This window comes from Halichoerus grypus, chromosome 9 (assembly GCF_964656455.1).
Source record: "Halichoerus grypus chromosome 9, mHalGry1.hap1.1, whole genome shotgun sequence".
In the NCBI taxonomy this organism is placed as follows: domain Eukaryota; kingdom Metazoa; phylum Chordata; class Mammalia; order Carnivora; family Phocidae; genus Halichoerus; species Halichoerus grypus.
In genome coordinates, this window is record NC_135720.1 from 71,076,471 (window position 1) to 71,101,047 (window position 24,577).

The following is a 24,577-nucleotide window of genomic DNA, read 5'->3' on the forward strand; positions in this document are numbered from 1 at the left end:
AAAAATAACCCCTTAAAGTGAGTTGAATGAACCTTTACGTGTTTTGTACCTGCTAAATTTGTGTCACTGTACAGTGAGAGAAGAAATGTAGATAGCACAAGAATCAAACATAAAACACCCTTTTAGATAATCAAGAGTTGGTTTTATTTGCCTACTTCAAAAGGGTGTTTTGTGAGTTCTTTCTTCAATCACTATAAAGCTTGATTATATTCTAGAAGAATATTTACACAGGTGTGCCCAGTTCTACAGGACTTGATATAATATCAGAAAATTCAAGCTAGTTAAAGATTATTTCTATTACAAAAACATTTTAATTATATCACAATATTACATGTGCATTGTAAAATTCCACTAGATACATGCAAACCTTCTCTGTGCATTTGAATTATGGGTCAGTTTCCCAAAATTTTATTTGCATCCATTTTTCAGGGCAGCATATCTAATGTGCAAAGCAAGATAAGATTAAGCCGTATAAAATTATTGTAAACACTGCAAGAAGCTGGATTTGATACATACATTTAAAATAAAACTGATAAAAATCACATCTTCTTAGTTCAGTTGTCAATAGAGGACCAAGAAGCAGTAGCTGAAATATGTTATCATCTGTATCATTGTTGTAATCATCATCATCATCACCATAATCACAATCATCATCATAACCTCATTTCTTTACTTTTCAGCATAATTTCATATATATTATTTCATTTTGTCCTGTTATTATCATTGGTCTTATAAGAGAACTAAGGCATAAAACAAATAGATGGTTTTGCCAAGGTCATTTGCAGAGTAAGGTGTAGAATTCAGATATCTTAATGCTTGGTTTGCTGTTCTTATATCACCACCTGTAATGTGGAGCTAAATTCTCACTATTAATAAAACTAATAAAATCCCAATAGTTTATTTTTACCTTTGTGCTCGCTTCGGCAGCACATATATTTTTACCTTTGTTTCCCTTACTTCAGAAGACATATCTAGAAAGACTTTGCTACAGTGATATCAAAGAAGTTACTGCCTGTGTTCTCTTCTGGGATTTTTATGGTTTCAGGTCTTACATTTAAGTCTTTTTAACCCATTTTGAATTTGTTTTTGTATATGGTGTAAGAAAGTGGTCCAGTTTCATTTTTTTGCATGTAGCTGTCCAGTTTTCCTAAGGCCATTTGTTAAAAAGACTGTCTTTTTCCCACTGCCTATTCTTGCCTTCTTTGTTGAAGATTAATTTACCATATATTTGTGGGTTCCTTTCTTGGTTTTCTATTCTCTTCCATTGTTTTATGTGTCTATTTTTGTGCCAGTACCATACTATCTTGATGATGACAGGGCTGAAATTGTGATGTCTCCAGCTTTGCTTTTCTTTTTCAAGGTTGCTTTGGCTATTTGGGGTCTTTTGTGGTTCCATACAAATTTTAGGATTATTTGTTCTAGCTCTGTGAAAAACACTATTTGTATTTTGATAAAGATTGCATTAAATGTGTAGGTTGCTTTGGGTAGTATAGACATTTTAACAATACTTGTTCTTCCAATCCATGAGTATGGAATGTTTTTTCCATTTCTTTGTGTCATCTTTAATTTCTTTCATCAATGTTTTATAGTTTTCAAAGTACAGGTCTTTCACTTCTTTGGTTATGTTTATTCCTAGGTATCTTTTTTTTTTAAATCTATTTATTTATTTGTCAGAGAGAGAGAGAGAGGAGAGAGAGAGCACAAGCAGGGAGAGTGGTAGGCAGAGGGAGAAGCAGGCTCCCCGCTGAGCAGGGAGCCTGAATGTGGGACTCGATCCCAGGACCCTGGGATCATGACCTGAGCCAAAGGCAGACGCTTAACCGACTGAGCCACCCAGGTATCCCTATTCCTAGGTATTTCATTGTTTTTGATTCTAATTGGGATTGTAGATGGGATTGATTCCTTAATTTCTCTTTCTGCTACATCTAAATAAAAAGTTTCTGCATGCAAAGGAGACAGTCAACGAAACTAAAAAGCAACATACAAAATGGGAGAAGGTATCTGCAAATGACACATCTGATAAAGGGTTAGTATCCAAAATATATAAAAAAACTTATACAACCCAACACCCCAAAATAATCCAATTACAAAATAGGCAGAAAACATGAACAAACATTTCTCCAAAGAAGACACCCAGATGGCCAACAGACACATGAAAAGGTGCTCAACATCACTCATCATCAGGGAAATACAAATCAAAACTACAATGAGATACCACCTCACACCTGTTGGAATGGCTAAAATCAACAACACAAGAAACAACAGGTGTTGGCGAGGATGTGAAGAAAAAGGACCCCTCTTGCACTGTCGGTGAGAATGCACACTGGTGTAGCCACTCCGGAAAATAGTATGGCGGTTCCTCAAAAAGTTAAAAATAGAACTACCCTTGATCCAGCAATTGCACTACTAGGTATTTACCCAAAGAATACAAAAATACAGATTCTAAGGGTACATGTACTCCAATGTTTATAGCAGCATTATCTACAATAGCCAAATTATGGAAACAGCCTAAGTGTCCATCAACTAATGAATGGACAAAAAAGATGTGGGGTATATATATATATATATATATATATATATATATATATGTGTGTGTGTGTGTATATATATATAAATAAATATTACTCAGTGTGTATATATATATAAATAAATATTACTCTGTATATATATATATAAATAAATATTAGTCATAAAAAAGAATGAAATCTTGCCATTTGCAACGACATAGATGGAGCTAGAGAGTATTATGCTAAGTTAATAAGTCAGAGAAAGACAAATACCATATGATTTTGTTCATATGTAGAATTTAAGAAACAAAACAAATGAGCAAAGGGAAAAGAGAGAGAGAGAGAGACAAACCAAGAAACAGAGTCTTAGCTATAGAGAACAAACTGATGGTTACCAGAGGGGAGGTGGGGGGGGGGTGGATGAAATAGATGATGGAGATTAAGGAGTGCACTTGTGATGAGCACCAGGTGTTGTATGGAAATGTTGAATCACTATATTGTACACCTGAAACTAATATTACACTGTATGTTAACTAACTGGAATTTAAACAAAAACTAAAAAAAAAACCTAACAAAATCTTGATTTTGCATTGATCTTTACATTTTACAAATTTCTTTTACATAGATTATCTAATCTCAGTCTAAGAACAGTACTGAAGTAGTAATAGCAGCTGATACTGAATTGAGTCCTTATCAAACAGCTGTTAGTACATTATCATATTGTGGTAGACAGCTTTAAGGTGGCCCTCAATGATCTGTTCCTCCTGGTATTTCCTGCCCTTGTGTAACTCCTTGCCCTTGAGTATGGGTTGGCACTAGTGACTTGCCCCTAATGAATGAAATATAGCAGAAGTGATGGGATGTCACTTCTGAGATTGTTATAAAAAGGCTGTGCCTTCCGTTTTGGAATCTCTTGCTCTCAGCCCTTGCTCTGGGGAAAGCAAGCTGCAACATGTGGGAGAAGCAAGCTCTGTTGATAATCGCCCTGTAGAGAGGTCCATGTGGCATGAACTGAAGTCTCCAGGTGACAGCCAGCTAGGATCTGAGGCTTGTCAATAACTACACGAGTGAGTTTGGAAGCATATCTTCCCCCAGTTGAGTCTTGAGATGTTTGCATTCCTGTTTGACACTTTGATTGCAGCTTTGTGAGAAACCTGAGCCAGTGGACCCGGCTAAGCCATGCCTGGATTCCCAATCCACATAAACTGTGAGAAAATAAGTCTGTTGTTTTCAGCCATTAGGTTTTGGGGTAATTTATGCAGCAACAGATAACTAATACATATTTTAAATTCTCAAAATAGCCCTATGATGTAGTAGTGTTCTGCCAGCCATGTCTAACAAATGAGGAAATTAAGGTTTAGAGAGGTGAAGTAATTTTCCCAAAGCAAGTAGTTAGCAAATGGCAGAGCTCCTGGCTCATTGGACATCAGAGCTTGAGCCCTGTGCTGAACTGCCTCCTAGGAGTAAGACAAGATGCAGTTTGACTTAACACAGCGATGATGTAAAGGATGAATTCCAACAGCACACCTGATTTGAGAAACTTCCCTAAAAGAAGGCTGGGGGGCAGGGCAGCTATTATTGTCTTATTCTAGTGATGACAAACCGTACAGCTCACACAGCCAGGAAGCTGGGGTGTTCACCCAGGCCTCTGAGTCTAAGTCTCTGCTCCATGCCTTTTCACCCTTAGATTCATACTCATTTTTATTAAACAGACAAGCCATATGCTGCATATACCACATATTTTAATATTACAACAGTAATGTGTAGCAATCATAATAACAGTATTTTAGAACCACCAATTATTAATTAAATGCACACCAATGTTATATATGCCTATGAAAGAGGCACTTAGTACACTCAAGGCAATGTGAGAGATTATCCAAAAGTCAGTGGGACCTGGCTGGCCACCTTTTTGGTATGAAGGCATAAATTGCCATGGATGTGCTGGAGAAAATTGCTCCATCTGCTTCACAGGAGCATCGCTTCTGCTACCAAGCTGAAAAACTAATCAAGTCTTGTAAGAGTTGAGACTTTTGTTTCCACTAAAGTCATTTTTCATCCCTTGTAAGGTGCTCCATTTATATGTAAGTGACCAAACCCTAGGGTGAGTGCATTTTGGTCTTCCAATGCCTTGGGCATAATTTAAGGCCTCAGATGGCCTTAGAAACAGGCTTTATCATGTCACAGAAAGGGTCAGAAGATTACATTGCTTTACTAGTTTAGAATCTTTGAAATAAAATATGCTAAAAAATATGCTAGCCAATACGAGTGTATCTTGTAAATTTATTTGCAAAATTGCTAATTACTAATTAAATATATTTAATACTTGATTTTTAAAAAGCATCTGTGTAAGGAACTGAATTAGATTCAGAGGGACAGAATGATCAAATGAAAATATAATGAAAAAGGAAACCCTTCTTCTTTCCCTGAATGTTTACTTAAATTGTGCTGGACAATATGGCAGGAGAGATTCATGGATTACTAAATGCCGAATTCTCATGCAGGTGACAAAGATTTCCTTGAGTAGGACAGAGTTCAACATTAAAATTTGTACTATGTAATAAAGTTTTAAGATGTAAGCTACCTAAATAAGTACACTATTCTTGTTCACTTACAGTAATACAGGCAAGAGTTAGTTACAACACCCCATTGTGTTGTCAGAAATCATGGAGAGATAAATATTACAGAATTCATAGGGATGAGTTTTGGAATGTGGAGTCCGTTCCTGCAGGGTCCTCTTTCTCCATCTTCTTCAGATGAGGTGGGCTTTCAATTCTTATTCTTCTTGGACTCTGACAGAATCTTTTTACATTTCTTAGGCCTGTTTTCTCCCCAGTGATTTGCAAGCTTAGTACAAAACCCTACAATTATATTGTTGCTAGTCAGGCAACCTATTGGCTTTTGTGTATTTTATAGCCAGACATCTTATTGAATTTCCACACACTTTTTAATGGCATTTTCATTTTATTCATTTGTGTTTTCCTGGTTGATATCATCTGTAAGTAATAATATAGCTACTGCATGACCAGTATTTATAAATTTATAAATTTATATCACTTCTTCTCTTTTCTTTTCCTTCTTTCTATTGCATTGATGGTGCTATTAGCAGGCATCCTTGTCTTATCGGTATAGTATTTTACCAATACGCACGATGTTGGCTATTGTTTGAGAAAGATGTTCTTAATGTAAAAAACTGTTCCTTTCTACTTCTAGTTAACTAAGAAATTTATTTCTATTCCTAGATTAGTAGTTTACCAGTTCTTAAAAAATTGTGACTATATATTGAATTTTGTAAACTTTGGTACCCTTTGAGATGGTCATTGTCTCATCGATGTGATATTCTTGCTCATATTTTTAAAGGCAGTTTGCCTTCCCCATAAAGAGGGCTCTGGTAATAAAATACTTGCAACATGACAGCTACATGCTTTCTTGCTTAAAGATTACTTGTCTCTAATCAGGTCTGTAGTTCTTTCAGAGTAAGTTCCTTTACATGTTTTTCTGTTTCTTTGGCTGTAACAAAAACATTTAGTTTTGTGTGTCCTGCTGACTCCCATAGATCTCCTGCTACCCAAGGTGTGGTCTGCAGACAAGCAGCATCACCATCCCCTGGGATTTTGTGAGAAATTTAAATTCTTGGCCTCACCCCACCCTGCTATTTATTAGTAGCTTTGTAGGTGGGGACCACAAACATGAGGTTTAACATGCTTTCCAGGTGATTCTTCTGCACACTAAGATTTGAGAGGCACCCCTACAGACAGTGCAGAAATCATGAGTTTCTAGATGCCGAGCAATTGCAAAGGGAACTCCAGAGTCATATGCTAGGATCAGTCTCTTGTCCTGCATGTATAAAGAAGGGATTTGTGAGTGGATTCAGGGTGTGGAGTTTCAGTGGTTGGGGAAAGTAGCAGGCAAAGGCATTCTCTGGGGCTTGAGGATATATCTGATCTGAGGCAATATTTAGTAATTAAAAGAGAAAAAATTCTTGCCAACAGGGTTCAGGGCAGTGGAACTTGGCCTGGACCCATCTCTCTTTATTTTTTCCAAGGCCAGGACCACATTCTTTACCTCAATTTGGGTCAGGATTATTTGTACAACACCCCGCACAGGAATAATAATGATAATTGTAGTAATACCTATCATTTCTTCATGGCCTATGTTGTACTACTTTCCTTTACTCCTCACAATAGGTCTCTAAGGCAGGAATTGTCATTCACATTGTAGAGATGGGACAACTGAAGCACAGAGTAGTCAAAGAAGTTACTTTAGGTGATAAGGACAAAGTGAGGGAGAGCATCAGATTACAATCAACAGAAGCAAACTGGAGAATTAGAGTAAGAACTCCTACAGAATATCAATACAACAAAGGCCAAAAAAACTAGTGATATTTTCTTAAAAGGTTATGTTTCTTTTATAATGATGCTCTTGCAGATACAAACACTATTTCTGAAAGGGGACCAAACTGTGGGAGAGAAAACAAAGTGGCACCCAGGACTGGAGCTGGGATGGATGCAGAAAACAGTGTAATATTGCCCTTTCTGGGCCATAGAAATTTTGTGGAGTGGCTCTTGGTAGCAGTGCACTAAATACAATTGTGGTAAACTGGGAGCCGCAGCCCCAGCACTGAAGGCAAAGATGGAATGAATTATTAGGTCAGAGGTAGCATCTCCAGCTCAGGAACTCCTGTGTCTGATGTGAGAGCAGGGGTTTCCCCAGTAGAATCTGCTCTTAGAGGTTCTTTAAGCTGCCAAGTTTCAGCCAGCCTCTTGTCAAAAGTGTACAGCATACAATCCCTTTGTGGTGTACTACGTTACTTAATTGAACAGGCAGAGATATTAAGGAGAGGTTTCTCATGAGCAGTTTTTCTGTTATGTTTCAGCTGTCATGCAGGTCCAATCATAAAAGGAGCAGTTATGGCAAAGGCAAAGTCTGTTTCAAGCGTTAAACACACACACACACACACACACACACACACACAGACCCTTTATGATTATTTAAGAAGCTCCTTCCAAAGACAGTTGGCAGGATACCCTCTCTACCTTCGCATGAGAAATTCTGCATCAAGGGACCTCATATGCTTATGGGAATTCTTGCCTTCCATCCACTTGCTGGTTCAAGTGATAGATTTACTTGCTGAAATGGGAGGGAGGAGAGATTAAAGGTGACTTGGCAAATTATTTACAACAGTTTGTAATCTCTGCAGTGGCTTAGAAACCTGGATATGTGAAATAAGTAAATGCAAATCTCAAAGCCAAAAGGAACCTGGAAGGTCTAATGAAATAAGTACATGCAGATCTCAGGGGGGCACCTGGAAGGTTATCTAGTTTAATCCCCTGTAGTTGAAGTCTGAATAAAAAAATGTCCTAAGATTGACACAGAGACATACTGCCCCGATCCCCTTCAAGACAGAGCTTGGAGCCAGCTGCTGAGATTGGGTCAGGACAGCTTCCAGCTGTCAGCCCCTTCAGGGATGTCCTTGGCTGTGGAGAGCTGTCTCTCCTAACATGGTGCTCTTTTTGGGGCAGCTCACACTCAGCACCTGATTCAGGAAGGGGCTGGAAAGTCTGACCCTTTTCGCCTAGCTTGGGACAACTTTGATGGACCATTTTTGCTCAGACTCCCCATGTGGTTGGCTGAGGCTGTTGCTGGGTCTACTCAACCCAACAAGCAGCTCAGTTTCTCCCTCAGTCCAATCCTGTTTCCTTCTCTTCCTTCAGTGTGGTTCCCAAGGGCATTCCCTAATCAACATCATGCACAATAAACCTCATCTTAGACTATGTTTCTCTTAGAGCATGGAGAACCCAACCTGTGACATGTCCCCAAGCATGCTGTACTTCCCAGTGTTGCAGAGTGCACACCTCACAGACAGTCTGTGTTTCAGATAGCGTTAGACAGCTCTTCTATCAGGTGCTGGAATCTGCTTCTCTGCACATTTTGTTAACTAGATCTGTCCTCTCGAACCAACGAGAACAAGACTAGGCTGTCTACATTCTATTTCACTTATTTCCATTCTCTTGCCCTGACTTCTGTACTCTAAAAGGTAAGACAAAGTTTTAGCTGATTCATTATCATCTCCTTCTTTTTTGGTAATTGTGAAACAAAATTGAAGGGAAAAGCAAATGATTCATAGGTCAACAGTTCAGGAAATGTGACGTAGTTCATGTTTCTTTTTAAGCAACTAACCATTACAATTTGGGGTGTGAGGGGTGCTTTTGCAGGAGGAAAGGGCATAGTGGGAGCCAGGGGAGAAACAAAGTGCTTCTTTCAAACACAGATTTGTTTCTATTTAATATCCACACGTTATCATTTCCTTCTTCCACTGTAGCTTTAACTCATCATGTTCTTGTTTTGCTCTCTCCGTGTCTACTGCTACAGCCTTGGCTTGGGCTGTCACAATAACTGCCTCCTCCACACTTACTCTCTTCCACTCCATAGTGCAGCGAGAGTGAGGTCTCGATAACACCAAACTAATTATTTTGGTCAACAGTTTAAAATACCACAATAAAGCATTATCATAGCAAAAAACTGGCAACAACCCAAATGCCCATCCACGGGAGAATGGATCATTAACTGGTGGCATATTCCTACAACACAGTGCTGTATAACAACAGCAATGAGTGAACAGATTACTAGCATAACCATCCACATGAATGAATCTCATGAATATAACACTGAAACAGATCATAAAAGATATCATTCTACGCAATTTATACAGCTATAAACTCAAAATAATCTGTGATGTTGGAATGCAGGTCAGTACATTTAGGGAGGGTGAAGTCATGACTGGGTGGGGACACGAAGGAAACTTGGGTGGTGGCGATGTTCCATTTCTTATCGTGGTGGTGGTTAGTGACATGGGTATGTTCACTTTGAGAAAAGTTGCTGAGTTTAACAATTATGATTTGTATGCCTCCCTGTATGAACATTATTCTTAATCAATACATTTAAAAATCATGTAATAATTCCTTTACCTAAGAGGTAAAGTCCAAATTCATAGGATCCCCTCAATGACCAGCACACTTCTCAAACCTTCTCTCTAGGTATTCTCTTCGTGTATGTTCACTTCACTCAATCTGAATTTTTTATCTCTCCCTGAAAGAGACAGCAGGGCATGACAAATACAGGTTTTTCATGAATGAATGTGGGGTGATAATTGTGGGGCTGATAACACTTACCCTACAGTGCTTTTGTGAGGATTAAATATAAGAATGTACGTGCAGTTCTTGGCACAGTTCCTGAAGCATAGCAGATACTCAGTTCCTTCCTCCTTTTCCCCTCCCACCAGTGCAAATGAATAGACCTATGATAACTCTGGACATTATTAGGGTATTGTAGCTGAAGTCACTTTTTGAGCGGTATTGCCTATAAATCTCATTATCCATTTGGTGGAGTTTATTCCCCAAAGACACTCTGACTTGTCTTCAATTCCCAAGAACACAAATCTTGACACAAATGCGACTTTCTTGGGCAAGCTGTCCCAACAAAACTCATACTTTAATGTTTGAGTCAGAACGTTCCCAAATCCCTTGGAAATATCACCACATACCCATTATCTGATAAAGGGATAAAGAACAGCTGCAGCTAAGGAAAGACATTTCATGAGGTCTGGTTTTACTTTATTTGGTCACTGTAGGTAGATGGGGTCATTAGAAGGATCTGAGAGTTTTAGAACTGCAAGCTGCTGCTTCTATTGGTTGCTGTTTTTCAAAATATTATCTTCTTGCTATAAAAATGCTTTCCTTCTCATGCCAGATTTCATAAAGACCTTCCATCTGGCCTGTACTGATAACTAGAATCTTGAGATGCTCATTCCTCTTACAACTTGTAGTTTAAAATGATCCAGATGTAGAAGAATTAGGTTTTACAGCTTTTTCTAAAGGATTTTGTCTTCCTAATCCTACAACTACATGTATTGAGAACTGACCAACAGGAGACAGCTCTAACAATGAACCTATTACAAGTTTTCTGCTGGCTATGTTATTTTTCATTTGGCATGCTTTAGGAGAATAAAACCATGAAATAAAAGCATTGAAATCTATTAGAATAAGGACCATAGAGAATCAGGTAATCCACAGTGAATCAGGTAATCCATAGTGGGCAAGACAAAAAGGGGAGAGAGAGAGAGAACACTAAGAATGAAAAACAAGACTAGAATCAAACTGTATTAGAAATAGAATCCTCATGGATTTTACCAGTTTGTTGTGATCTAGGAGTATGCCAAATTGACTTTATAAATTCTGATCTTTATAAATTCTGATCTTCTAAATTCTAAATTCTTTATAAATTCTGGTCCTCAATTTCTTAATCCACAAAATGTGGGGAGGGATACTAAATTATGAAAAGTAGATGGGATACTGATGAAAGTCCTTTCATTCCCAGGAAGATAGACTTTGGTAAATTCACTCACCTGGGCCCCAAGCTGTAGGGGCCACACAATGACTCAGGGAGGAGGAAACAAGGGAGTAGTTAGCCACTCCAAAGAGCTGCTGCTCCATTTCCCCCTTTCTCTCCCCTGTTCACCCATCTGCTCCCCTTTTCTCCTTCCTTGTCCACCCATCTGCTCCCTCCTTGCTCATAAAGCATACTTATCTTCAGTGTTTTCCTGAAGTTAATGTTCATATAATTTCATATGTAGAAAAATGTGGGAGGTGCAGAAAAAAGGAGTGTACCACAGGAGATACCCTGAGATGGCCCTGACAGCACATGGTATGGACGATAAACCGCCATTCGGTTGAAATTCATCCCTTGAGCACCTTCGAGCTTATTTTCTCATGTAAATAAGCCTACAGAAATGAAGGAAAGGCCTCCCCCTATTAAAATGTTAGCTTTCGATCTTTTACTTTTAAAGGGTAGCATAGAAATAAAATTCTAAGAAGGACCACAGACACATGAAAAAAAAGTGGCATGTGCATAAAGGCAAGGCCTGGGGAATCAGATGTTTGAGCAATGAGAAGATAACCCAATGGTCAGGGCCTAAGATTTTCTGTAAAGGGATATATTTTTGATTCGAAACCTTGGAATCTTGGTGGTGGTGGTGGTGGTGTAATATGTTGATAGAAAGGAGCTTCAGCCAGTTGGGGCAAGGTGCTGCTGGTGATAATCTCACTTTGCTCTCCAATAATAATTTCATCAAACAGCAGGAAATAGGAACATTGCTGTGTCACCTGAACTAGCAGTGTGTCCTAGATTTTGTTTCTTCCTAAATACTCTCTCTGAGAAATCCTGACTTGGTTATTTACCTCAAAAGAAAAGAAATTTATTTACATAATTGATGCTGACCAGGCATCTGTAAGAAGAAATGGGGAGCAAATGTTTTAATAGGTACCAAAATGGCTAATGAATGTGACATCAGGGTGAGTATCAAGGGAGGTTGTGATTTATGCGTCAACATGTGCCCAAGGGAATGGTGTGTCCTGGAGGATACCCAGAAACACCTGGCCTAGGAATATGCCCCAAAGGAAAGTCACCGGGGGCAGAAGAGAAAATGAAAACTTGAGTTTACTGTTGGTGATGTTGATTCCTGTGGAATTTTTAAATTTGCCAGGTGGTAGATATAAATGGCCAATTGAATACTTTTTAATATAAAAATAATCTGTGAAGTCTTCATCCCTGGAAATCCTTTTGAAAGGAACAATTACCACCTAAAGGAATATTTAGGCATGCATTTACCAAGACCCTGAGAACCAGAGTTTTGGCTACATTATTTATCGAGCTCCTTTCTGGCTCTGTCATTACAAGTCTCAATTTATACAGAGATCTGTAGCCGTCCCTGGGTTTCAAAAGCCCATATGAGGTGATGATGACGTAATAGTTAAGTTTTATCAACAATGATGAGTCAGGATTTGAATGAGTTTCTCTGTATAGCTCTCTAGTGATGAAATATCTGGGCAGAAGTACTTCTCCCACCTCTAGGCAGCAAAATGGTTCATTGTGGAGGTGCTATGCAATTTCAGAAATAAGCAACACACTTTGCTTTAAACATGGTGCAGAAATTGAACTGAGTCCCACTCGGGAGGCTTGCTTCATTTTCACAGTTCTATGGTCTAGGGGCTAAAGTTCTGAAGGGAGGAGAAAGGCAGGCAGGCATATTTTCTGCACTTGTTTAGTGGGCCTCAAAAGCCTCTGCTCATTTATTTGTTGAAGACAGGGTCATCTCATTTAACTCAGCAGGAATACCTGTGCAGCAGCAAGTGCAGAAAGGCTGGCTCATAATTTTCTCTCTGTATTTCAAATATATATTTCAAAGGTATTTCCAATATACTCCCCATGGAAGAGGATGCACAGGCAACCAGACCCAGGCCCCTGCTTCCTGCTCCATAAATGGTTAAGTCAGGGAAGCCTCAGATTCATAGGTCCATCCTGGGTGTTTAAGGTCAGGCACATTATGTCCAAATGTGTAACCAGAGAAAAATGTGACCCGGAGTAATATCGAGTTCAGAAAAGGAGCATAAGCTGCTGGAGCAAGGGGTAAAAGAAGAATGGTGGGAGAACCCCACTTTTGGGAAAAACACCCCTCCCCCAACTTATTTGACCATCTGTTATTCCCTCCTGGACTCAGAGATATTTGATGCAGGAGGCAGGGAAGGACAGTGAGGAAGGTTAGGAAGAAGCATCCGGGGAGCCTGACACCCTCTGTCTCATCCTTCTAACTCAAGGACAAGCAGGGTTGAGTTGGATCCAAAATGGGACACAGCCCCCCAAAATAAAAAATACAAAAGTATGTATATTTTAACTATGCAAAACGATGTATCATCCTGTGATAGGAGCAGGAACCCCTTCCATTTAGCCTGGATGCCCTTTCATCTTCATTATGCAGGGGGCCAGTCTCTCACCTTGCAGTATTGGGTGGAAATAGCTAAAGACTAAACTTCCTGTTTCAACTCTCACTTTCAAGGTTTATTTTGTAATTTAAGAAAATGAGTCAACCCCATCACCTGCCCACCTGGGCATTTTCTTTATGGGGACTAAGCACATCATTATTTTCTGAGGGCTGGAGCAACCGCACAGTCCTTTCTAATCAAAGGTTTTTCAATCAGCGTTGCTTTGAAATCACCTCGTCCTCCAGCGGTCCTCGCCGCACACCCTTCTCCGCGTGATTTCCACTCAAGTTTTTTCCTCCTAGCACCCCTCCCACATTCATTTCATCTTTAAGCCGCCTCAAATCCTTTTGCAAGGAAGCAGGATAAAATTCTTAAACCACAGTTATACACAATGTCGACACTCAGCTTCACACATCTGAGGGTTGTCTGACCGAGAAATGCGTTCCTTACTAGGAGGTCCACGGGGAGGCACAGTGCCCAGGCGACCCCCGTAGTCTCCCTCCCCGTGCCCCAAGCCCCACCGCCTTCGCGCCCCAGAGGGGGCAAAAATCCCTACACCAGTGCTTGAACCCCTGGCCCGAGATGGGGGTGAGCAGGGAAGCCGAGGTCGTCCCCGGCAGCGTGCGCCCCTCACCTTGTGGGCGGTGCGTGCAGCCGCGTCGCGCTGGGTGACCTGGGGCGTCCCGCTGGCTCCCGAAGTCTCACTCCGAACACGCTCGGTTCTCTCCTGAGCTCTATCAAAGCACAGCTTGTTTCCACATCCGGCTCTAGGGCACGCTGGGCTCGGGGCGCTGGCCCCTCGAGCGTCCTTTGCCCGCGCCCGTGCCCCCAGGCTGCGGCGAGAAGGAGCCGGGAGCGCGGCGCGCTGAGCAGCCCCGTGGCGCGGCGGGCGGCAGGCGAGGCGCTTTGCGAAGTCTGGGCGCCCCGACTGGAAGAGGAGGCGAGAGCGAGAGCTGGGAGGAGGCGGAGCAGGAGCGGGAGCGGGAGCAGGAACAAGAACAGGAGCAGGGGCCAGTCTACTAAATCACCCGGCAGGTTGCAGGCGCCCAGGACACCAATGAACGGCGAAGGGGGTGGGAGCCGGGGTGCAATGCGGGCGGTGGCTGTGGAGGAGAACTTGGGGGTCGGAGCTCCGAGGTGCTTCAGGTCTTGCTTAGGCTGGAGAAGAAAAATTCTGGAGCTGGTGGCGCCCTCAGGGCTCCCGGTTGCAAACACTAGAGGGCAGCGCTGTCCATGCTATAAGCCTGGCTTACGGGTTTGGTGGTGTGGACAAGGGTCCCACATCCAGAGCCCTTTGTTGGGGGCGGCCCAGGAGGAGAAGGGTCCAGGTGGTGCAAGGAAGGGCAAATCCCATACTCTTTTTCTGTGGCCAGCCTTGGTTGGGGAGAGAGGGAATACAGTCGTTGGCTCCTCCAGGCAAACCCTATGGAAGTGAATTACTCATCTTTCCTTGAGGGGAAAATTACAGTCAACATCCACAGGGTGCTTTAAGGAGAGGGATGGGAAGAAGAGGATGAGGAAGAAGTAGAGGAACATTGGGGTGGGGAAAAGTGGAAGGGGGCAGAGAGGTAGGGAAAGCAGAGGATAAAAGGGGAAGGGGAAATGTTGGAGGTGATATTTCAGGTTGGCAAGGTCTCTGTGCTCTTCCCAGTGTTCCAGAGGTATCCACCTGCTTCAAGGCCAAAGGAGTTAACTTGGGAGGGACTTTATAGAATCCTGGCACTGTTGAAGGAAGCTTCCTGAGGGCTGGTTGGTTACTTCCCAGAGGGAACTTGGGTGGCTCTGAAACCTTGGGGCTTCAATCAGATCATAGATTGATTCCCTGATATTTTGGGACGAAAAAAAAAATCAGATTATTTGAACTACAACCCTGGCAGATGGGAGAGGAGAGATGGGGAGTTATAAAATAGAATAGCAAATCTTATGCAGACTATATGATCTGTAGACAGCCTGATACAAGTTGAAAGGACTTTGGAACCTCTGTAGACAACCCATATATTTCCCCAAAATGCCTGCCTCACGCTTGCCTTTCTAGTGTGTGGTTTTATGGCTGAATTGAGAAGGCTTTATTTGATTTGATTTAATTTTTTGGTAGCTTGGCTTCTCTAAAACAAATGAAATCCTTCTTCAATTCAGAAAGCAAGCATGCATGCCCTTTTTCCTGCCTTCTGAAGTGCTTCTCAGGATCAGCAGTGGCTGGGTGGTGGTGTGAAGGGGAATTTCACTGAAAAGAGAAAGGAAGGTTGGTAAACTCTAGTCATGAATTGTGATTTGCTTCTGTTAATCCTAAGAGAAAAATCCTTTAGTACACTAAAGCCAAACAGGAGGATGGGATGGAAGGATATTTTCCTACCAAAGAAAGATAGTACTTCCAAGACATCGGTTTGAAATGTGTTTGATGATAGAGCTGTTATGTAAAAACATACAGAACAAGAATCTTTCCTTATTTTAGAAAAGAACCTCATAGGATTAAATTTTTTTTTAGATACCCCAGGAGTAAATGAGGATAGAGTTCTGTTCTGGCAACTCTGGAATCCTTCCAACAGATGAATAAAATTTGAGTTCATTTTTGTCTTTTTTTTTTTTTTAAGGAAATTAGTTTACTTATTCTTTGATTATTACAGTGTTAGCAACTATGGAAACATACATTATACATTTAGAAACTCTCCTGAACATACCTCAGCATACCTTGGCTTTAGAGGCAGATTTTAGCTTCATGAGATTCATGGTTATTCTCAAGCTATTAATTAATTTCTAGGATGTACTTTACCAGTTTTAATGAAATTCAACATCTGCTTAATAGCAGCTGATAATTCAATTTGTGGCTTGCCCATTTGACTTTCCATGGGGCTCTATGAGTACTTTAAGATTGTAGGTATATGTAAATTACATGCTGATTTCATAATGGAGAATTCCTTGTCAAAAAATAACAAAAAATATCTATAAAGATATTGAATGGAGCCTTGGGGACATGGCGTAACAAATTTATCAACTGTGGTGAGAATTCAAAAGTCATTATGAAGGAATGAATTGATCAAATTCATTCATTCATTCAAAAATGTTGGTAAACACCTGCCCTTTACCAGGCATGAGCCAGCTTCTAGGAATACAATAAAGAAGACACAGTTTCTTCTTTGATGCACCATAGAATATAGAGGGAAGACCGATTCACAAACTAACAAAGCCAATCCTAAATAACAGTTGGGAGAAGGGGGAAGTACAGTGTTCTGTGGAAGCACAAAGGAGGGCACTCTGATCCAGCCTTGAGGATCAGGGAAAACCAGCTGGAGGTGCGGGTAGTGGTTGTGTGTGTAAAGGAGAAGGGGTGGTTGGTAGTGGTGGGGAGTGGGAAAAATGATGAACAGTAGCTTGTGTCCATCCCCAAAACACATCCTAGTCTTATTTGTTAGCTTTCTGCTAGGATGCTGGAAACTTACTTAAATATATAAAGAAGCAAGCGTACACATGCTGCATTTTCCTCATATGAATTAGACTAGAATATTCTTCAGGTAGGGACTATGTATGACTTTTTCATGTCACCATTATAGAGAAAAGTCAAGACTAATAGACATTTGCCTGGAGTTTCCTACCTCCACTGTGGAAGTGTAAATAAAATGGAAAAGGAAGGAGTTATGGTGGGGAGGAGCTCATGCTTACTGAGTTTACACTGTCCTAGGTTCTCTCCATATGGTATCCCACCAAACAATCCCAACAACCCTATGATATACTTATCTCTTTTACTGTTGCCTTTTTTTTTTTTTTTTTGAGAGAGAGTGAGAGAGTGTGTGTGGGTGGGGGTGTGAGGGAGGGCAGAGGGAGAGAGAGAGAATCTTAAGCAGATGCTGGATTTCATCTCACAACCCTGAGATCATGACCTGCTGAAATCAAGAGTCAGATGTTTAACCAACTAAGCCACCCAGGTGACCCTTTACTGTTGCTTTGGAAGAATGAACTTCAAATTGCATTCTGTGTTCATGGTGTGATAAAGGCCAGAGGGAAAGGATGAAATGTCTGTAGGTAGCTTTTTGCACTAATCAGTGGTCAGTAAGTTATGCTATGGGATCAAAGCATAAACCCCAAAGATATATATCTTTGGTATATATCTTGCCTACAGTAAATATTAGCTGTGAATTGGCTATAGGTCCACTCCATGTGTTCATTAGGGGACCTAGGCTGATGGGGTTAGACCAGTTTTTAGAGGGAAGAGTAATAGTATAATATCACAATGGCTCCTAAAGCTTTTACTAAAGCTTTCCATTTGCTAAAGTAAGTCATACGGCTGAGTATGCTTCCTCCAAGGAGAGATTCCAGGAGGGGCTCTGTAAAGATGGGCCTGGTAGTGACAAAATATGGCAAACAAATTATCAATTGACAAGTCTCCAGCGATGCTTTTGAATGAAGGCATTTTCTCTTTAAAATATTTATTTGTCATTATTAAACTATGGAAAGAGCCCAAGTGTCCATTGACTGATAAATGGATAAAGAAGATGTGAGATGTATATATAATTGAATATTACTCAGCCATAAAAAAGAATGAAATCTTGCCATTTGCAACTATGTGGTTGGAGCTAGAGAGTATTATGCTAAGTGAAATAAGTCAGAGAAAGACGAATACCATATGATTTCACACATATGCGAAATTTAAGAAACAAAACAGATGAACATATAGGAAGGGGGAAAAAAAGGAAAAAAGAGAGGGAAACAAACCGTAAGAGACCCTTGAAGACAGAGAGCAGACTGAGGGTAGATGGAAGGAGGTGAGTGGGGGATGGGGTAGTTGGGTGATGGGTATTAAGGAGGGCACTTGTGGGGCGCCTGGGTGGCTCAGTCAGTTAAGTGTCTGGCTTCAGCTCAGATCATGATTCCAGGGTCCTAGGATCAAGCCCCACGTCAGGCTCCCTGCTCAGCAGTGAGTCTGCTCTGGCTCTCCCTCTGCCCTTCCCCTTGCTCATGCTCTCTCTCTCTCTCTCAAATAAATAGAATCTTCAAAAGAAAACAAAAAAAAAAAAAAAAAAGGAGGGCGCTTGTTAGGATGAGCACTGGGTGTTGTATGTAAGTGATCAATCACTGAATTCTACTCCTGAAACTAGTATTGCACTGTATGTTAACTAAGTGGAATTTAAATAAAAATTTGAAAAGAAAAAAGATCATTGACTCTATTGGCTAATGGTGTTCACCAACCTCAGGATATAAGGAACAAAATAATGAATCTAGGCTGACTAACTTAATTGATGCTGATATGTCATCAGGATCCAAGCTTTACAGGCATAGTTGTCCGGGCACTAAGAAAAAGCTTTATTCTCTGGGCATCCACTGGCTATTTCTGAGCATCCACTGGCTATTTCTCCATGCCTTATTTCCATAAGGAAATGAGTAAGGCAGAGTAGGTGGATTAGGAGAACGCTATCATGGAACTAAACCTCAGGCTCTGGTAGTATTGGCAGTGGCTCATGATCAACATACTTCTTTACTGAAAGTGATCATGAGAAGCAGCTCACTCAGTGAAGAGTAGAAAGAGTTAACATATTTTCAATAAATATTTCTTAAACACCCCCAGCCAGGACGTTTGAAAGACATACATCTGGTCCCTCCCTCAAGAAACTCCAAAGTCAAGGTAGGGGAAGGCACTTACATGAATTACTACACGAAAGAGCTGAAGAAGCAGAGAAGCCTCTGTGAAGGAATTGGGGCTAAGCTGAATTTGGAAAGACGTGCAGGGTATGACTAGGCTCTCTCTGTGTATGGCTAATCTTTCTGTCTCAGTGCCTGTCTTCCTGCCCTCAGGGAAAAGGAGGAACTCAGGGGTAAATACTTTGCCTAAGGATATAGATGTAGCTGAGTTGAGATTTAGACTCAGGACTGGCTCTAAAGATCTTGCAGTGTGTTCCAGGGATGGGCTGATGGAGTGCTGAGGAAAAGGAGAGATTATGGGCCTTGGTTATGGGACTCAGTTGGCTGTAGGACTCAGACTCACCAAAGCAGGGGATTTCTGTGGCAGAATACGGCAGTGCGGATGTGTGTGTATGGGGCGTGTTGGGTGGACCAATCACAGAGTGCCTTAAGATATGTTTATTATTATTTATTATTATTAGTCATATTACTTTGCATAGAGATTTACAACTCTCAAAACACTCTCATTGTCTCTGCAAAACCCAACAATTCCACATCATTTTTAACAAAGAAACAGAGTTTACAATATAACATATTAGGTGATGATAATACCTTAACTTTATATATATTTATTGACTTATTTGTAAAGCTTTATTGAGGTATAACTTACATAACATAACATTTGCCCGTTGTGAGTATACAATTCATGAGTTTGTTAAATGTGCAGAGTTGTGCAGCCATCATCAGTCCAGCAGGAGAACATCTCCATTACCCTAAAAATTTCCCTCATGCCTGTTTACAGTCAATGTCCCTGCTCCCACCGCCTGTCCTAGGCAGCCACTGATTTGCTTTCTGTCTTTATAAATTTGCATATCAGTGCATATAAATATGCAATATTATGCGTCTGGCTTCTTTTACTTAGCACAATGTCTTTGGGTTCATCTGTATGTAGCAAGTACCAGTAGTTCCTTCTTTCCAATTACTGAATTGTTTTGCATTATATGGATATGTAATACTTTTTTCCCTAGTCTTGTCACCAGTTGCTGAACATTTGTATAATTCCCTAACTTTAAATAGCACTTTTACATTTACAAATCACTTCAGCATATATTATCTTTTTTTTTTTTAATATTTTATTTATTTATTTGACAGAGAGAGAGCACAAGCAGGGGAAGTGGCAGGCAGAGGGAGAAGCAGGCTTCCTGCTGAGCAGGGAGCCCGATGCGGGGCTCGATCCCAGGACCCTGGGATCATGACCTGAGCCGAAGGCAGCCGCTTAACTGACTGAGCCACCCAGGTGCCCCAGCATATATTATCTTAATTGACCCTCACGAATCAGGGGAGAAGTCAAAGCAGGTTGCTGTTCGTACTTTATCATGACAATAAGGATGGTAATAGTAGCTGACACTTATGGAGTTCTTCCTATGTGCAGTGCTGCTCTAAACATATTATGTGTATTAACTCATTTAATCTTTGCAACAACATTTGTGGAGAGGGCTATTATTGTCCTCATCTTTTAGATTGGTAGATTGGTTCAAAGAAGTTAGGCAACATTCCCAAATCTTTGTAGCCAGAGAATGGCAACACTGAGGTTTAAAACCTGGCAACTTGGCACCAGTAGTGAGGCCTAGAGAAGTCAGCAGATAAATTATTTAAGGCCATTGTCAGTACATGGAGGTGTACTTTCAATGTAGATATATTCAATATAAAATTGTTTATCAGATCCCCAAGAATTTTAGAGAAATCTGACACCTTAGACATTAATATATAGTATACTTTTTTTTTTGGTACAGATAAGGATATAAGCTGTGAAAAGAAAGATAGGTATGGCCTTTTCCAAAGTCACACGTCTGGTCAGAGGCAGGGTCTGCATTAGATCCCAGGTCTCCTGACTTCAAAGTTGGTACTTTTGTCATTAGCATCCTCCTTAAAGATTGATACAAAGCCTGGTGTGCTGGGAGACAGAAAAAGAGTGAGCTTGTATTGAATATACTGAAACTGAAAGAAAGAGCATCATGGAGACACAATTGCTTTTCTTTGAATCTGAGGTGCAAAGAGTGCATGTTTGGGAGCCCCAAACCTACTTTAGTTCCAGCAAATTCTTGAATACACAGGTGACTGGGTCAACATGGGAATTCCATGTGTCTATACAGAGAGAATTAGCCACAATCCTTTCAGAAAGTGTTGGTATTAAAAAATGTTTTTATTTTTTTTTAAAGATTTTATTTATTTATTTGAGAGAGAGAGAGCATAAGTGGGGGCAGAGGCAGAGGGAGTGGGAGAGGGAGAAGCAGACTTCCTGCTGAGCAGGGAGTGCGATGCCAGGCTTGATCCCAGGACCCTGAGATCATGACCTGAGCCAAAGGCAGATGCTTAAGCAACCGAGCCACCCAGGCACCCCTAAAAAAGGTTTTAAATTAAAGTTAATTACATCAGGCTCTGGAAATTATTATTAACAAATACTTCCCAAAGCAAGTCCTTGGAAGGAAAGTAGATTGAGTTTCTCACAAGAGTCTCTCTCAAAATTTCAGCCCTAGGAACTTCAGACATCATAATGGCAGCACCAATGGTGAAATATTCTGATATTTTACCTTTCCCTCAGTGGATTTCCAACTCCTTCCTTTCTTCTTACATTTTGAGTAAGGGTCCCTAATGTTATAGCTTAAATGGTCCTCCATGTGGGAGGTGGTTCAAGCCTTCTCCTCACCGCTGTCTTGTTCTCCACGGCCATGCTGCATGGTGAAGAAAAGACTGTGCCTCCCCCAGCACTGTTGGGGAGCCGTTGGGCAGTATGGGATGCAGAGCTGACTCCCTCCAGGCACTGGATTCTCTCTTCATCATAGCTTCAGCAGACTCGGCTTTACATCCTAGGCTCTAGAGGCACAATGTCAAGGCTTGGTTTTCACCTCCCCATATTCTTTTCTTACCCAAACAGGCCTATTCAGAGATTTGAGTTATTCACATTTTTTCCTATTAACCCTACAGGTGAAGATCTATAGCATTTCATGGAGGAGGAAGGATTTAGGATGGTCTGGAAGGAATGATGAGTACGACTGGACAAATTTTGGCAAAGTCCTATTCTGAGCAGAGGGGCGATTTATGCTAGCTAATGTGTGAAATTCATTTGAATCATAAGATAAAGTGTTCAGCACATAAAATAGTTCAGTGTGACTGACCTTGGGGTGTGTGTTTAGGGGTCAGGGCTGGGGTAATGTTTTGGAAATTATCCTTGAAAGGAAGAGGAACCCTGCCAGTCACCGTGAGGAGTATGAAGGATCTTAATCTGGATTGGATCACAGCAGGTCAAGACTGCAAGCAAGGAAAACCAGAGCTATTGCAGTAATTATGTGTGAAGTTATATGAAGCAGAAATAAGACAGAGGTTATGGATACTATAGAAATAGGAAAGTATTTGAGACAGACCTAAAAAGGCAAAATCAACAGGATTTGGTGACCAACTAGAGAGGAGGGGCAGGAGGGAAAAGGAATGTTGGAATTTCACTTGTTTCTAGGCTGGGAGATCAAAAAATGCAAAAATAAAAAGAAAGTAAGTAGAAGAACCCAGAAGGCCATTTTGAATACAAGTATCTAGAGGTCTGTGACAGACCTCTTGAGCAGACTGAGCCAATTCAGCGGCTTCCTCAGGTTTGTGTTCTGCTTTTGTGCAGACCGTCTAATTGTTGGACCAGAGAGTGTCAGGTTCTTGTTCTTCATCAGAAAAGTTCTACACACTGATTTCAATTCAACACTCTGATTAATTGGAAGTCATTTTACTGGTAAGAAAAAGGTGGGTGAGGGATAGATAGGTTTGAGGAGAGGAGAAGAAAACATGAGAGAAGGGGATTTCACTTATTAACTCTATTCTTTCTGATGTGTTTCCCTGGCACAGCAGTTTCTAAACCTGGAGACGCATCACAATCATCTGGGGAATGTAAAAATTAGAGCACCAAAACCCAGACCCTGCTCTAGACCTACCGAATTAAAATCCCTGAGGCTGTGGCCCCCAGTGGCCCTGGAAGCTGTGTTTTTCAGAGACTTCCCCAAATGATTCCTCAATGTGTTAAAAAGAAAACAAAAAGACTCAGATACAATGTATTTTCAACATAGTAGTTTTGTCTTAGAATAGGTTTTCTCTAACTGTTCAGATTATACAGACCTTCTTTTACCCTGCCAGACGTTTAATGGTTGTTTTCGTCTGCTCAGGCTGCCATAACAAAATAACACAGACTGGGTGGCTGAAAAAAAAAAAAAAAAGAAAGAAATGTATTTTCTCATGGTTCTGGAGACTGTAGAGTCCAAGATCAAGGTTCTAGCAGAGTTCAGTTTCTGGTAACACTTTCTTTTTGGCTTGCAGATGGTTGTGTTTCTCTGCCCTCACATGGTGGCAAGAGAGAAAGAGACAGACAGAGAGACAGAGACGGTTGGGGGGAGGGAGGGAGAGAAGGAGAGAGGCAGAGAGAAACATATCTTTTATAATGACACTAGTCCTGTGGGATCAAGTTTGCACCCTTATGATTTCATTGAACCTTAATTACCTCCTTAAAGGCCCTATCTCCAATACAGTCACATGAGTGGTTAAGGTTTCAACGTATGAATTTTAGGTGGACACAGTTCAGTCCATAGCAGTGGTCTACAAAGCCAATTTCACCATCTCAAGTGAGATTTGCAACAACAATAAGACATACATACATGCAGAGTGTCATTCTAGCTTCTCTTCATTACAGTTATTAACATTCTACCTACTTTCTCACCACTGTTTTAAAATTTTACAAAGCAGAAATTTAAAAAAATCTGTGAAATCAAGAAACAAAATTCTTTATAAAGCATCAAAGTGATGCATCCCGTTGTTTGGTAGGACATATCAGAGTAATCTTAGCAGTCTGGGATAGTAGGGTTAGTCCAACTCTTGATTCTTGGACCACTTGCACAGAATTATAGACTTTTATAATTTGTTTAAGGATTAAAATAATCATTTTGTATTTCAGGTAAAAATAGTTTTGTTAGCATATAATAATAACCATAATATCCATGTAGCAGGGTTATGGTGGAACCAAGATCCAAATCCAAGTTTTCTGAGACAAATTTTGTGTTTTTTTCCAACCCAGCTCGACTTCCTATTTCCTGCCATTGTTCTAATACAGTATTGTTCTACTAATTTCCTGGAACATCGGAACAAAGTACCACAAGCTAGCTGGCTTCAAACAACAGAAATGTATTCTCTCACAGTTCTTGGGTGTGGAAGTTCAAAGTCAAGGTTTGGGCAGGGTGATGCTCCCTCTGAGATTCTGGTAGACCCTTCCTTACCTCTCCCAGCTTCTGGTGGTGGCCAGCAGTCCTGGGTGTTCCTTGGCTTCCAGCTCTATCAGTGCAGTCTCTGTCTCCTTTGTCATGTGGTGTTCTCGTTGTGTCTCTGTCCTTATGTGGCATTTCCCTCTTCCTACAAGGAGACCGGTCATATTGGATTAGGGCCCACTCTAATGACCTCATCTGAACTGAATTACATCTGCAAAGATCCTATTTCTGAACAAGATCACATTCACAGGCACAAGGAGTTGAGACTTCAACATATCTTTCTGGGGACATGATTCAACTCATAATATCTGGTAATCCAGCAAGAGCTCCTGGATTTCTGTACCAGACAATC

At 40.8% G+C, this 24,577-nt stretch overlaps 1 protein-coding gene and 1 long non-coding RNA gene across 3 annotated transcripts in view; both read right to left on the reverse strand.

The window, feature by feature from the left end:
* Positions 1 to 14,466, reverse strand: part of HTR1E (5-hydroxytryptamine receptor 1E) — a 94,618-nt gene extending 80,152 nt beyond the window's left edge. For both annotated transcript variants that reach the window (XM_036094784.2, XM_036094785.2), the window contains exon 1: positions 13,959 to 14,466. The gene's annotated coding sequence lies outside the window, so the exon portion shown is untranslated. The remainder of the gene's footprint in view (positions 1 to 13,958) is intronic.
* On the reverse strand, positions 289 to 2,021 carry LOC144378974 (uncharacterized). Its single transcript, XR_013440929.1, has 2 exons — positions 943 to 2,021; positions 289 to 907 (listed from the first exon to the last, which is right to left on the reverse strand). It is a non-coding gene; the product is annotated as an uncharacterized LOC144378974 (long non-coding RNA).
* Positions 14,467 to 24,577: the final 10,111 nt, after the last annotated feature.